Here is a 12,686-nt window from a genome sequence, read left to right on the forward strand (position 1 = left end):
GTTGGCTTCTGGAATGTGCAGGGCAAATATCCCCAGGTACAGCTCCTCTCCCTTCACCTCAACACTGAACTCCCTTTACTGCTAGTGCGAGCTGCAGCATGAGAACCAGAATAGCATGCTCCAGCCAGAATGACAGACATCCTCTATCCCTCTTTCGTTATCTCTCCCTGCTGAACCTCATCAGTCTTCAACTCTAGCCTGTTGGCTGCTTCCAATGGGGCTGCTGAGCATCTAGGAAAGAATGCAGGATGTGTCTCAAAAAATCCAGCACTAGCTGAGGAACAGTTTGTTTTTTCCTAAAAAAGGGCTGTCTGTAAAGTTACATAAGACTTGGCTCTCCTGGCTAGGAGCTTTTCCAATTCCAGCTGGAGAGATTCCTCAAGCTGTTTAGAGTTCAGGAAAAGGGTTTGGAATTCCCTGATTGGCTCACGTATATTGGAGCCATCTCTGGGTAGCAATGGGGAGGTTCCAGCAGAGTACACAGTAACTCTGTGTTCTCACTGCCCCTCAGTTGTGGTCCCACTGAGTTCTCCTGAGAACAGGAAATAAGCATGATCCATTTACAGTTAATATCTCAGAACAAAGACAAGCCCCACTGCCAAACCAGAGCCCCAGTGGCATCAAGCCTCTGGGGCCCCACCCAAAGGAGGCAGGACCTAGGGAATCTAATAGCCCAACCTAGAAGCACAACAAGGCTCTGGGAGGACTTCCTTCCCTGCTTTGGGCAGATGTATAGAAGAATTTGTTTGTGGCCCTGAGAACCTCAGATGCCAGTCTTGCCCAAGGACTAGATGAATCAGTCAATAAACATTAACTGAGCACCTATGAAGTGCAAGGCACTGCACTATGTGAACAAAGCAGGCCTTCATGGAGCTTATAGTTCACCTGGGGAGACTAACAAATAATTAAATAACTATGACATACAAACTATAAAGTAGGCTTCGGAATGTGCTATATTCAAAGGAAAGACAGCTAATTCAAAAAGCCATCTCTGTCCAGGGACGTCAGTTAGCATATTTATTAAATCAGGGACAAATTTATACTGAATTGACAACCCAAATTACCTGTGTTTTGGTTGAAAATTCTGACCCTTGAAGGAGTCACTAGAATCTCAATAACTTGCTCTCAGTTGAGCCCCATTTTTATTCCTATTCATTCTGCAGGAGTTCAGTCCCTATTTACATCACACACTTTTGTTTAAGGCATAGGAGCTCACTTCAACTAACAAATTACTGTCCATTTACAATGAAGAAATTGAACCCTGATTTGCTCTTTCCAGCTTCAGGCCATGCACTTTTATTTCTTTCTGGCCAACAAAGGGAGCTAGGGACTTCCCTGATGGTCCAGTGGTTAAGACTTCAAGGTTCCAGTGCAGGGGACGCGGGTTCGATCCCTGTTCTGGGAACCAAAGTCCTGCATGCTGTGAGGTGTGGTCAAAAAAAAAAAAAAAAGGGAGCTAAAAAAAAGCTGGTATATTAACTCTGCTCTTATGGACTAATTCTGTAGCACTGGGCAAGTTATTTGATTCCCCTCAGCTTGGGTTTCTTCACCTGTACAACGGGGATAATATAGTATCTCCTCTCACAGGGTGCTGGTGGAAGTTAAAAGATATAGAAACATCTAGAACAGTGATTGGTATTTAGTGAGTGCTCAGTAAACGGCAACTATAATGAACATGAATCGGGAATCTCTTCTTTCTTTGAGCCTAGATCCCTCCTATTGCCTTTTTGAGGCTGCACTACTGTTCAACTTACCAACTCACACCAGGGAATCTTGTCACAGTCATACCCAGAGCTTTTCTTTTCAACAGGCCCACAACCTCAAATTTTTTAACCCTCATGGCTCTGTTCTTTGTCCTCCTGAAAGTTGTAAAGTGGCTCTGTCCCAGAAAACATCCTGAGGGCGGGACTTCATGGGTGGCACACTGGTTAAGAATCCACCTGCCAATGCAGGGGACACAGGTTCGAGCCCTGGTCTGGGAAGATCCCACATGTCGCGGAACAATGAAGCCTGTGTGCCACAACTACTGAGCCTGTGTGCCACAACTACTGAAGCCCACGCGCCTAGAGCCCCTGCTCTGCAAGAAGAGAAGCCACCACAATAAGCCCGCGCACCGCAACGAAGAGTAGCCCCCGCTCGCCGCAACTAGAGAAAGCCTGCACCCAGCAACGAAGACCCAACACAGCCAAAAATAAATAAATAAATAAATTTATTACCAAAAAAAAAAAATCCCGAGGGAATACATAGAAAGGTTAGAGTAAATATGCAAATTATCTGTGAATCAAGAATTTCCCACCCAGTGAATACAGCGAATTCAGTTACATGACTACCTGAACTGCTCACTGTCAGCAGAAGACAGTGAAAGCGAGTCCTCTACATAAACTCATGGGCTGACAAGATTCTCCTTAAAGGGTCTAATTATTTCCAGACATGTATCCCAGGAGACCCTATCCAAGTCCCATAGCTTCTGCCGTAGAAAAGCTCTCAAGTCTATCCTCTCTTCTAATTCCTACAATCAGTGCTCTAATTCTAGGCCCTCCTTCAACACCTCTTTCGAGGATTATTAATTCAGTCTTTGGGCAGATTCCTATAGGCCAGGAAGTGGTAAACAAAATAGATGCTATCCCTGCCCTCATGAAGTTTACAATCTAGTGGAGGAAGGCAGACAATCACATAAATAAAAATATAATTACAAAGTGTGATAAATGCCATGAAAATAAAGTACAGAGTATTAAGCGGATCTGATTAAGACTGACTAAGGGCTTGATTAAGAGGTCAGGGAAGGCCTCTCTGGGAAACTGATGTTTAAGTTCAGCCTTGAAAGGTTAGTTGAAGGGAATTTAAACAGGTGAAAAGTTGGGGACAACATTACAAGCAGAGGAAATGACATGTGTGAAAGGGCCTGAGACAGGAAAGTGGTTGGTGTCTTAGAAAAACTGAAAGAAAACGAGCGTCTTTGAAAGTGTCCATTTTATTTGGCAACGGGGAGTTCACTGGTGATCTTGACATAAACAATTTCAGGGGTGTGGTTAGTGGAAATGAAGCTAGACAGCAGAGGGTGCAAAAGTGAATGGAAAATTGAGCAGACAGTCTGGGTGGTCAAAAAAGGTTGGCTGTTAAATGAGACAGTCAATACCCAGAGGGTGATGTGGTGTCAGGGGATTTTTAAATTAATATTGATTTTATCAAATTAATATATGCACATGATTACAAAGATAAATTGTAGTATAAAGTTTATGATGGAAAATAGCAGTTCCCAGCTCTACCCCTTTCTACCTCTGTGTCCTTCTCCAGAGACCACTACTTTCAAATCTTTTAGCTGTCTCATCTGGCATTTATGTTCATGTTTATAAATCATATGTGTATTTAATTATTTCTTGATTTTAAACATTCTCTTGACTTCCTACATCCACCACCTTCCTCACAATTTCTTTTTTTTTTTTTATATTTATTTATTTGGCTGCGCCAGGTCTTAGTTGCAGCATGCAGGATCTTTTTCAATTGATCTTTGTTGCAGCACGTGGGATCTAGTTCCCTGACCAGAGATCGAACCTGGGCCCCCAGCATTGGGAACACAGAGTCTTAACCACTGGACCACCAGGGAAGTCCCCACAATTTCTGATTTAATTAATATCCAGTGTTTGCTATGACTTGGTAGTCTGTGGACCCTTGTTATTACTGCATAATTTATAATTTAATTTTACTACTTGACTCTCTTTTGCTTATTTTTCTATATATTTGTCCCTAAATCCTCACAAATTCTCTAGCGGAATGGTAAAAATTGCTCTCAATCTAAATCTAACTTTCCATATGGTCAAACACAGTTCCTTTTTGTTTCCCCCTGGAACATAATCCTTCTGGAACTTTCTTTTCTGATACATTCTGAATTGACTCTCCTCTCTGGCTTACAACACCACTTCATGCTGGACTTCTCTCTCTCATCATGCTAGGAATTGCCTTTGCCTCTCTTCTGTTAGTTGCCCTGTGTTCTAGATCCCATGATTTCTTCTTTCTTGTTGGGAAGTCCCTGTCTGTAAACTTTAAAAAAAAATGACAGATTAAAAATTTCTCTATATCCCTAGTTTTCTAGATTTTTATGATGAGGTACCCTGGGGTAGGCTATTTTTATTTGTTGTGCTGGGCACTCAGTGGGCCCTTTCAATTTGGAGACTTGTGTCTGGGAAATACACTTGGTACGCTTTCTTTTATTTTTTTATAACTTTGCCTCCACTGATGTTGAAGGTTTAGAAAGGAGGAATTAAATGATGAAGCAACACCCCTGAGAAGCAGTAGTGGCTCAAGAATTTCTATATAAGGCTTCCCTGGTGGCGCAGTGGTTAAGAATCCGCATGCCAATGCAGGGGACACGGGTTCGAGCCCTGGTCCGTGAAGATGCACATGCGGCGGAGGAACTAAGCCCATGCGCCACAACTACTGAGCCTGTGCTCTAAGAGCCCATGAGTCACAACTACTGAGCCCACGCGCCGCATCTACTGAAGCCCGCGTGCCCTGGAGCCCGTGCTCCACAACAAGAGAAGCCACCGCGATGAGAAGCCTGCGCACCGCAAGGAAGACCCAACACAGCCAAAAATAAATTAATTGATTAATTAATTAATTTTAAAAGTTTACATACAAATAGAAATCAGAATGGCATTCGGCTTAACAATGATGGAATCTAATTAGTAACCAGTGGAGCAGTACTTTCAGATTTCTGAGAGGAATTGATTTCTAGCCTAAGGTTTCATGCACAGCCAAATTATCAACTGTGAGAGTTTAAATATATATACTTTCAGACATTCATTTCAAAAATGTTCCTACTATGTATCCTTTCTTAGAAAGCTACTACGGAATATGCTTCAGCAAAATGAGCCAAAAATAATAAATAAAAAAAATAGATTAAAAAAAAAAGGATTTCTATATAGGTTGAACTTAGGATCAGCAAACAAATCAAAAGAGGTGTGTGGAAGTGGGGTGGCATCAGGGAATTGTCTTGAAGTTCCATTTGTATAGCAATCAGTGTTTTTACTCAGAGTATAGGTTTGTTTGGGGTAGTTTACAAAGTATATCATTTAGGTTTAATACTCTCTGCTGTATAAAAACATCTCAAAACAGCTAAACAATAGAGGGTATGCAATCCAGTTCACCAGGGAGAGATTAGCTTTTGTTAAGAGGTGAGATACTCCTCCCTGCAACTAGTGAAGAGAGGATGGCTATAGACAGATTTGCAGATTGGTGGTAGGAAGTAAGAAAGTTCATGTTTGATGGCTTCCTTTTTCTTTGAGGTATATGAGTCAAGGTCATCATAGAGTATATGGAAGGAAGATGGGAGGGTCAGAGGTTGAGGAGGGTAGTGAAGGTATAAAATATTTGTTATAAAGAGTAGAGGAATAACCTTGTAACAGAAATATAGTAAGACTGCTGGCCAGCATAAGTTTGGTGATGATGAAAGTGATACTAAACCTACTGGACTGTACAATTTTCTCTAGCTGTTTAAGTACAGACAAATAAAAGGCAAGGGGTTATTATTCAGAGTTAGGTTCATTACTAGGTGACTACATTTTTAAAAGAATGATTGTAATATCAATGAAGTTTTAAAGATGTTAAAGGACTACCAGTGAGGATATTTCAACAACTGAATAGAATACACTAAGCCATAAACCATAAAGCCTAAACAGCAACATGGGTAAATGTTTATGAAACAAGGTTAATTAAAAGAAAGCAGAATACAAAATAATTTTAATGCTAACAGTTATATTCCTGCAAAATTATATATGCATGTAAACAGAAAGGATAGGCAGATAGGATTACAGGTGAATTAAATTTCTTTTATTTTGTTATTGTTTTATTTTTTAATTGTTTTTGTATATTTATCTTAATTTTAAAAACTCTTACTTATGTTCATGTTCAGCTCAGTTCATAGATCTTTTTTTGGAAAGAGCTTTATCTAGTCTACCAGTCATAACTGACCATTCTGTCTTCTTTAAAAGTTGCTCTATAGGGCTAAAACCAAACTCATCATAGGACCAGTCTATAATTTCTGTGACTGTCACTAAATTCATGGATCCTTGGTGATAGAGAAAAAAACCTCAGAAATGTAGCTGATTTGCTGAACTAGGCTTAAAGTCAGTTCAGCTGTCATAATTTATTCATTTATTCTACAAATATTTATTGAACTTATACTATTTGTCTGGCATTGTGCTGGGCACCAGTGAGACAGGCTGGGACCTGAGACCCTTTGCTGCAGCGCTGCAGTGCTTGTACCTGGACACACCTCTCCTTCAGCAACAAAATACAAAGACACTGTCTGGGACTAAAAATAATTGCATGCCTGCAGTTAGGGTAAATTCTGGACCCAAAAGATACAAAGAGACCAAAAAACCCAACTGCCACTTTTGAAGAGCCTGGAGCAAAAGCAGGGGGTGGGGAGCAAAAGCAGGGTCCTGCGGATGCCCCCTGCCCACACCACCACCTAAGGGGTGGGCAAAACACCTAAGCCACCCCTCTGGCCGGAGCTCTGGACACACTCCTACCCTCATCCCATGTAAGAAACAAGTTTGCCCCCCCTCGGGGAGCCAACAAGCAAGGGAACCTGTTGTTTGTTCTCACTGCCCACTGCTGCAGCAGGGGCCCCAATAAAGCCTTGCCTGAATTTCTTGTCTGGACTCTGATCAACTTCTACTGATTAAGGAGGCCAAGAACCCTGGTTGGTAACACCAGGAATATAGAGCAGAAAATAGAGTCTTTCACAAGTTGGGGAAAAAAAGGACAGGAAAATCTTTGGCCCAAGACTGACAATCACAAAGGGCTTCAAATTAGCCTTTTATCCTTATTTACACATGAAGTTATAACTGTAGTCATTTAAAAAAAACAACTCTTTTGACATATAATTCACATACTATAAAATTCACTTTTTTAAAGTGTACAAGTCAGTGGTTTTTAGTGTATTCACAGAGTTGGGCAACCATCACCACAGTCTAATTTCAGAATATTTTATCACCCCTAAAAGAAACCCTATATCCATTGATCTTGCATCCTACAATCTTCAACTCATTTATTAGTTATAATAGTTTTTTTTGTGGCTACCTTAGCATTTTCTATATACAAGATCATGTTATCTGCAAATAGTTCTACTTCCTTTTCAATCTGAATATCTTTTATTTCTTTTTCTTGTCTATTTGCTCTGGCTAGAACTTCTAGTACAATGGTGAATAGAAGTGTTGAGAATGACCAACTTTCTCTTATACTTGATCTTAGAGGGAAAGCTTTCAGTTGTCTTTCACCATTAAGTATAATGTTAGCTACAGGGTTTTTTATAGATGCCCTTTACCAGGCTGAGGAAGTTCTACTTCTAATTTGTTGAGTGTTTTTATCATGGACTTGTCAAATTTTTTTTCTGCATCTACTGAGATGATCATGTGGTTTGTCCTAAACACAGTCATTTTCATATTACAAAATGAATTTGTTAAGGTAAATATTTTAAATATACCAAAATTATTAGAATTCTGCTTTGGATTTCAATCATTTTTAACACATGAAGAACTTAAAAAATGGAAGAGATCAAGCTCTCTCTCTGGATCTTTCAGAGACCCTGGATTCAAAGACTATTCCTGCCCTCACAGAGTTTACAGCTATGTAAATAACGCATTAACCGCTGTAATGGAGCCCCAGACAAGGCCAATGATAGCACGGTGGAAATTATACCCAAATTTGCAGGGGGTCATCAGGAAAGGTTTCGGAAAGGAGTCATATGAGTAGATTCTTAAAGGAGGAGTAGAAATATGCATGCAGGTCAGGGGAAGGATTTCAATCAGAGAGAACCATATGTATAGAGTTCTTTATATCATTCAGCCATGAGAAAGAAAGAAATCTTACCATTGTGACAATATGGATGGACCTTGAGGGCATTACGCTAAGTTAAATAAGTCAGAAAGAGAAAGACAAATACTGTATGATGTCACTTATATGTAGAATCTTAAAAGGCCAAATTCATAGAAACAAAGAGTAGAATGGTTGCCAGGCGCTGGGGGGTGGGGGAAATGTTGGTCAAAGGGTAAACATTTCCAATTATAAAATGAATAAATTCTGGGGATCTAATGTATAGCATGGTGATTATAGTTAACAATACTGTATTATATATTTGAAAGTTGCTAAGAGAGTAGATCTTAAATGTTCTCACCACAAAAAAGAAATGGTAATTATGTAAAGCGATGGAGATTTAACTATCCTATTGTAGTAATCATTTTCCAATATATGAGTGTATCAAATCAACACACTGTACATCTTAAACTTACACAATATTATATGTCAATTATATCTCAATAAAATTGGAAAAAAAATAAAGAGAGAGACAGTTTGTCACAGAAATCTGTACCCAATAGCCTCAGACTCAGGACATAGATTCCCAGAGTATTTATTGAAAGAAGGTGTACCGAAGTCACAACAGAAAACTAAAGATTTGACCATATAGAAACTGTAAAATTCTAGATGCCAAGTCATAAACAAAATTAAAAGACAAATATTTGACACAAATATAACAAAATGCCAATATCCTTATATGTAAAGAATTTATGTGAATTGATTGCTAAAACCTAAGATCTTTTTTTAAAATTGAGGTAAGAACATATAGCATGAGATCTATTCTCTTAACAAATTTTTAAGTATATAGTGCATTATTGCTAACTATAAGCATAATGTACAGCAGATCTCCTGAACTTATGCATCTTGCATAATTCAAACTTTATACAGGTTGAACAGCATCTCCCCATTTCCCTCTCCTCCAGCTCCTGGCCACCACCATTCTACTTCCTGCATCTCTGATTCTGACTATTTTAGATTCCTCATGTAAGTGGAATCATGCAGTATTCGTTCTTTTGTGACTGCCTTATTCACTTGAAATAATAGGAAAATGGGCAAGATATGAGCAAACAATAAGATTTAAAGTACTATCTTTTGTTTATCAATTATCAAACTAAATAATAATAGTTAAGGGAAGGAAAGTAAAATAGGCATTTTCACACTTTGCCAATATAAGCATATTTTGGTACAACCTTCATATTGAGGTTGGGGGTAAAAAAAAAAAAAAAAAAAAAAAATATATATATATATATATATATATATCTCCAGTCTTAAAAACGTTCAAATCCTCTAACTCTACCTCTAGAATTCCACACTAAGGAAACTATCAGAGATTTTTTTCATAAAGTTATTAATCTGAACAGTTTTTAGAAAAGAGAAAGCTATTTTTAAAAATTTCAAATGTCTAACATTTGGATTAAGTAAATTATGGCACATTCAAACAATGGATCTGTTACCTAACTATTCAAAATTTGACTTCCAAAAACTGTTCAGTGATGTGTCTTCATTTTATACTTGTCTGTATTTTTCTAGATTCTCAATAGTGAGACTATATTTCACCTATAATTAGAGAAAGAGACAAACCACTTTCTCAGAAAATATTTTGATAGATTTATAAACCTAATCTCTAAAGGAAGAAAACCCAGTGTGGAAATGATATGCTTCAAATCACACTCTTAGTGGCACTATTTGGCCTTTGATTCTTGGGTCTTGTGCACTAGGGCTTTTTATTTTTCTTTTCTTTTTTTTCAAAACAAAACCAAAAAAAACAAAAAACCAACAAACAAAAACCTTTATGTTGATTAAATCTGAGAACCATTGATGAAGAGGCTGAGATTATAGTTTGGGTCTAAGAGTAGTTCTACTCAAAGTGCGGTCTATGGACCAGGAGAATCAGCTTCTCCTGGGAATTTATTAGACTGGTTAATGCTTGGGCCCAGTGCCAGACTTACTGAATCAGAATTTCAGGGGTGAGCCAGGTGATTTTTCTGCAGCCTCAGGTTTAAGAAGCACTTGTCTAGAGGAAATTCAGCAAAGAAGCTAACAGTATGCAAAGGGAAAGAGGTGCACAGCCCACCTAATGTTCAATGTATATTTTTTAAAGCATATACATTATTATATAATATTCTAAAAACAAACCTTTTTTTTTCTTGTTATGAACTAGAAAGTATGGCTAGAAAAAATTTTCTTGGCTTTGGACTAAAAAAGGTTGACAGGGCTTAGGATTAAAGGGCAAAAGGAGTCTGTAATTAATTCCTGGTTCTATGCAGCTCACTAAATTAAGGCTAAGGGTTTCACATAGGAATTTGGGAACTGTATGTAAGCAGTAAATATTTTGGTTATATTTCTCTCAAGCCATGATTGCTTACTGGTGGGTGGTCATTTGAAGATGACGGGATCTCAAACCCAACCATTTCTTTCAACCTCTTTCCACTTTGGAGTCATGACTCAGTAGGCAAAATTCAGTAGTCATGCTTCCCTGGTGGTCCAGTGGGTAAGACTCCACTCTTCCAATGCAGGGGGTCTGTGTTTGATTCCTGGTCGGGGAACTAGATCCCACGTGCATGCCACAACTAAGAGTTCACACATGCCGCAACTAAGAAGTCCGCATGCCGCAACTAAGAAGTCTGCATGCCGCAACTAATAAGTCCACATACTGCAACTAAGAAGTCCACATGCTGCAACTAAGAAGTCCGCATGCTGCAACTAAGAAGTCCACATACTGCAACTAATAAGTCCGCATGCTGCAAATAAGAGTCCACATGAGACCTGGTGCAGCCAAAATAAATTAATTTTTAAAAATTAATTAATTAAAAAAAAACAAAGAAAATTCAGTAGTCATGTATCATCTTTGGTGACTGGCTTAAAGTGTGCTTTACGGAGCCCCCTCATTGACAATGAAAGGTAAGCGAAGGGGATGGAGAGGAAAGGAGGGAGAGACAGATGAAAAGGTTAGACTCTACTTCTTCAAACCCCTTGCTTCTAACCAAAACAGCTCAGCTTTTACCTTTTTGTGTCCACTTTCCTGTGGAATATACTTGAACAAAGAGCTCCCCTCTAAAAAACATTTTGAAATTTTCTATTCTCTACTACGTATTCTCACAATCCAGTAAAAAGCCATAACTGTCTTTTCCCCCCATGAGATCAATGCTCCTTGTTAACTATCTATCACCACAACCTGGCTGTCAAAAAGGACTCACAAATGCATAATGGGCAGGTGGTCCTGCTTCCAGGCTTCCCTTCTCCAACCACTATCATTAGGGATGAATAAACTAATAATGTTGCAAGTTGCTGTGTTGGATGTGAGGCAAAGCATATTACATAAATCAGCCTATAAACTGAAATAGACAGTACCCTATCTAAGAAGTTAACTATAGCTATAAGTATAAAGTAAAGAGAAAAATATTTTCAAGAAGTAGAATAGCTCTGTAACACCAAGTAAGAGAAGTCCTTCAAAGTAGTCACCTTGGGAGACAATTCACTCCAGTAATGCTCCTATTTAAAACATTTCCAGAACCCATCTTTTGGAACTGCAAAAACCACCTAGCCAACTCACAAAACTGTGAGACATAATCAGTCATTGTTTTAAGCCACTAAGCTTTGGGGTATTTGTTATACAGTAATATATAAGCAAGACAGAAATCTTTAAATCACTATGATTTGGAGGATATTTAAAAGGAAATGATTAGGGACTTCCCTGGTGGCGCAGTGGTTGAGAATACGCCTGCCAATGCAGGGGACACGGGTTCAATCCTTGGTCCGGGAAGATCCCACATGCTGCAGAGCAACGAAGCGCATGCGCCTCAACTACTGAGCCTGAGCTCTAGGGCCGGCAAGCCACAACTACTGAGCCCGTGTGCTGCAACTACTGAAGCCCACGCACCTAGAGCCTGTGCTCCGCAACAAGAGAAACCGCCGCAATGAGAAGCCTGTGTACCGCAATGAAGAGCAGCCCCCGCTTACCGCAACTAGAGAAAGCCTGTGTGCAGCAACGAAGACCTAACACAACCAAAATAAAAAAATAAATTAAAAAAAGATACTATCAAAAATAAAAAAATAAAAGGAAATGATTAGCCTTACAGAAAAACTCTAGCTATCTACAACGTACAGGGAATAGGTTGGACTGATAACAAAGTTTGTCTGTATCTTTAAATAAACAGAATACAACATCCTTCAGATAATAAGAAAATAACATTTTGTAAGAGAAACAACTCTTGGATGAATGGGATCAGCACTAGGTCCCCAACTCTCCCATCTTGAGTTTTTGCTTTTTTCCTTGGGGTCTTCTAAATTCTATCTATACTGACTTTAGGAATATGCTTATCTCCTTTTTTTTCCTTTACCTGAACATGGATAAAAAATAATTTTCCATTTTTCCCTAAGTACACTAAATATAAGGCTGCATTTTCTTTCTTAGAATAATTATACAAAAAAAGAAAGGAAGCACAAAAGTATAAAAACAGGTAAACAAGTTAAATATAGATTTTAGGATTCTAAGATAAACTTAAGTATAAACTTTGGACCCTAAAATAACTAAATCTAGCCAGAAGTTGGCTGGCCCTTTTTTTCCCTCTCCACCCAGTTATCAATTTGTTGTCCTTGACCACAGGACCACACAAGAAGCCAAAACCACAGAAGACATTTCAGAGCTGTCTCATTTCCTAGAGAAGATAAAAGACTAACTTATTAAACCAAGAATTCCAGAGAACAGAATTTTTCTTCTTTAAGTATGAAAATTAATTTTTTTTAAACTTTACGTATTTTGATAAAACTCTTTTAAAATGTACACTTTCACTTACACACTTTTTTTTTTTTTTTTTTTTTTGGCGGTA

General features: G+C 38.6%; 1 protein-coding gene across 2 annotated transcripts in view; it reads right to left on the reverse strand.

The window, feature by feature from the left end:
• RUSC2 (RUN and SH3 domain containing 2) overlaps positions 1-12,686 on the reverse strand; it is a 57,511-nt gene that overhangs the window by 38,247 nt on the left and 6,578 nt on the right. The window lies entirely within an intron of this gene.

This window comes from Pseudorca crassidens, chromosome 7 (genome assembly GCF_039906515.1).
Source record: "Pseudorca crassidens isolate mPseCra1 chromosome 7, mPseCra1.hap1, whole genome shotgun sequence".
Taxonomy (NCBI): Eukaryota; Metazoa; Chordata; class Mammalia; order Artiodactyla; family Delphinidae; genus Pseudorca; species Pseudorca crassidens.